Consider the following 1467-nt stretch of genomic DNA (forward strand, 5'->3'; position numbering starts at 1 on the left):
AAAATAAGAGAATGCATAGGAACAATTTTTTTTTTTTTTTTTTTTGAGTATTGAAGGAGGGATTTGAATCTGAGTTTATTACCAGTTCATATATGCACTTACCACTAGGTTATGCTTTATTGTACGCATAAGAACAATTATTAGTAATTGAACGTATTATATTTCATATATCTCCTATTTATGAAATAAAATAAAATATAATAATAAAAATGATCTACAATCACATCTATTATATGAAAGTGGATTCAAAATATCTCATTCCCCATTAGCCCCAAAAGGGTGGAAGTGAAAAAAAAAAAAATTCTATTAACCAAATCTGAACACCTAAAAAAAAAACATTTTTCAAGGAAAATTGTGCACCTTAATTTTTTATAATAAGTAGAATTCAAACCCTTTTTGGAATGGCTGAGAGCTGAAAATTAGCTTAGTGCAATCATTTCCTTCTTTTAAGTGGATTCATCACATGGAGAATGATCCTTGCTTGACAGTATGTCATTTATCTATGGATTTACACTGTTAGTTTTTTTTAAATTAATGTTTATTTTCCATTTCAAAAAAGCAGAAACAAATAACATATATTGATAAAAATAAAATAAAATGTAAAAATTTGAAATCATTGTTAGTAGATCTCAGGTTATAATCCAGCTAAAGTGAAATGGAGAATTATGAGAATACTATTTTCTGTGAAAAAAAATATCTAATAAATTAAAATAAAAACTATAATTTTACGAACTAAATTTATTAAAATAAGATATCCATGATTATATCACAATGTAAAGATATTTCTAAAAAACAAAAAGGAGATAGTGTTTCCGAGTCTCAACTTGCATTTGATTAGATTATATCTCCACTCCACCTTCATCTTTTATCACATGGCCGCCACTTAATTTCTCCTCCCAATTTCTAAAGTGTTCCACATTCGTCAAGCAAAAGCCATTGTCTCTTTCTCTCTAACTACCTCACATGGGTATATCATTTGTAGTGTACCCTTTACGTAGGTTTGTTTGTTTTTTATCTTAGTGCATATGCCATATATGATAGATTTCAACCCACCCAAAACTTGAATATTCCTATCACAATAGTTGATGTGGTCATTCTTTATTGTTTGGTTCTAACTATTATTGGAATATAAGGTACCAAATTTTGTGTTGTAATAATTTATATTAGGTCCAAAAATTATTTACTATATATGATCCTAACATTATTTTCTGAGAGAGATCTAATTTTCTGAAGTGGTAATATGGTATTGTAATAAGGACACATGATGGAACACACCGCTAAAAAATCAATAAAGGACTCTACTAGATAATGGTTTGCGGGTTGAAATAGCACGATGAGTTACACAGTAAAGACTTGACTTATCGAATTAGTAAAAACTTTCTTAATCGAGAGAATTCGAACTCAAGACCTTTCACTCTTCACACTAGTGAGAAGACGGGACACACCGCACATGGTTGACATAAAATT

Source organism: Jatropha curcas, chromosome 4, assembly GCF_041381405.1.
Source record: "Jatropha curcas cultivar XTBG-Jc1 chromosome 4, XTBG_Jcur_1.0, whole genome shotgun sequence".
Lineage (NCBI taxonomy): Eukaryota > Viridiplantae > Streptophyta > Magnoliopsida > Malpighiales > Euphorbiaceae > Jatropha > Jatropha curcas.